Here is a 1,961-nt window from a genome sequence, read left to right as displayed (position 1 = left end):
ACTGAAAAATCATTTCAAACAAGTAAAATATCATTTAAAAAACGGACTACAAACTTTTCATTTATTTCAAATGAGTTTTTCAGTTATTTTTAAATGTTGATTTTTTAACTAACAAATTATGTAAATACAAAAGTTTTTTCAGATGTTTTTACTGACAAATTTTTACCTACAAAAACAGTAAAATTTACTGGTTTTTTCAGTTGTTTTGAATGACAATTTTTACCTACAATATCACTAAAAATTACTGTTTTTTTCATTTATTTTTACCCAAAACCCTAACATAAAAAAATCCAACAGATTCTTTAGATTTTAGTTTTATTGTGATCATTTGTTAAAGATTAAATATGTATAATACGGATTAATAATTGTTAAACCGCTACGTATGCTAATAGAAATTTCGTTAATAGTCTCCTTTCGCTTCGGTTGTGGTACTGGCATCATTTATATTGGATTCAAACACGTATCATGGCTTGCTGTTTTCGATATGACTGAAACGTAATCCCAAAAATGCTATAACTCTTCAATGTTGTGATGTACATCGATGTATTTGCCTTTATCGGAGGTAGAACAGCTCTCACTTCTCTCGATATAGCTGCGAATTCCAAAATATGTAACAAATTGTAAAATATGTTAAAATTAAAGTTATAAGGGATAAAACAAAAAAGAATTCTTACCTTAACTTATATACAAAAATCTTGTCCATTATTATTATTATACCGCATCTACAACTATTGATAAAAACAGATCTTTTTAAAACATTTTTTTAAATTGTCAACAAAAACTTACAGTTTCTATAATCGCGGTATTTACTTTTAAAACAATCCATTATGAAACATCTCAATATGGTTCTTGAAGAAATTAATATTTTTATTATACAAATATAATTTTTTCTATTTTTATGACAATTTGATTTTATGTATTTGAAACAAAAATTTAACTGATAATAATAACTGTACGGAAAAAACATTTTTTTGTGTAGTTTAATTTTTTAACAACACCCCAAAATGTTAAAAATTTAATTTATTCGAAAAATAAAAGATTTTTCATTAATTTTTAACTTTACAGAAAACTTTTTGAATAAACTACAAACAGTAAATGTTAAAATTATTTGAGTGTAGTCTATGGATTATTCCACTATACCACAGGTCTATTGAGTTGTCTCTAGACTACACTGTTGAGTAGTCTATGAACTAATTTATTAACTACTCTGTGGACTAGTCTATGAACTATTCTAAAGATTAGTCTGTGAACTGACCTATTGGCTAGTCTGTGAATTACTCTATTGACTAATCTATGGGCTATTCCATTGATTGGTTGTCTATGAACTAGTCTATGTACTACACTATGGATCTAGTCTATGGACTGGTCTATGAACTAGTCTATGAATCAGTCCGTTGAGTAGTGTATGAACTCAATTAGGAACTAGTTTATGAACCACTCTATGGACCAGTCTGTGAACAATTCTAAGGACTAGACTGTGAAATGGTCTATCGGCTAATCTATGAACTACTCTATCGAATATTCCAATGAGGGGTCAATTGAGTTGTCTATTAAATGGTCTATGGACTTGTTTATGGACCGGTCTATGAACTAATATATGGATAAGACTATTGAGTAGTCTATGAACTTGTTTATGAACTTCTACCGACATGTTGACTAGTCTACTGGGCTATTGAGTAGTCGATGTACTAGTCTAATGATCGACTATTCAATAGTCAAAAATTACTGAAAATATACAATAATACTACATTTTCCCAACCCTGCTTTAATGTAAACTATGTAAAGCCCTTTTATTCTAGAAGGTTCCACTAATAACATGTTTACTTGTATTAAAATTAAATTTCAAAAATTCAAATGTTACCTCTTTAAACCCTAAATCTGTATGTTTTACAATAAATGACTCATTTCTGGGAAAATAAATAACAACTTTTTTATTAAAATCTCTAGAATTATTCAAAAGA

The 1,961-nt window shown here is 27.9% G+C and overlaps 1 long non-coding RNA gene across 1 annotated transcript; it reads right to left on the bottom strand.

Annotated features, from left to right (window-relative positions):
* Positions 1-307: 307 nt before the first annotated feature.
* On the bottom strand, positions 308-941 carry LOC119611057. The gene is made up of 3 exons (XR_005232036.1): positions 787-941; positions 675-728; positions 308-592 (listed from the first exon to the last, which is right to left on the bottom strand). It is a non-coding gene; the product is annotated as an uncharacterized LOC119611057 (long non-coding RNA).
* Between the last annotated feature and the right edge of the window lie 1,020 nt (positions 942-1,961).

The sequence above is a fragment of the Lucilia sericata genome, unplaced genomic scaffold, assembly GCF_015586225.1.
Source record: "Lucilia sericata isolate MDLA Ls3-8-SP2 unplaced genomic scaffold, ASM1558622v1 Contig001352F_arrow, whole genome shotgun sequence".
NCBI lineage: Eukaryota > Metazoa > Arthropoda > Insecta > Diptera > Calliphoridae > Lucilia > Lucilia sericata.
Note: the sequence above shows the minus strand (reverse complement) of the source record. Positions and strands in the feature narration are given on the sequence as shown.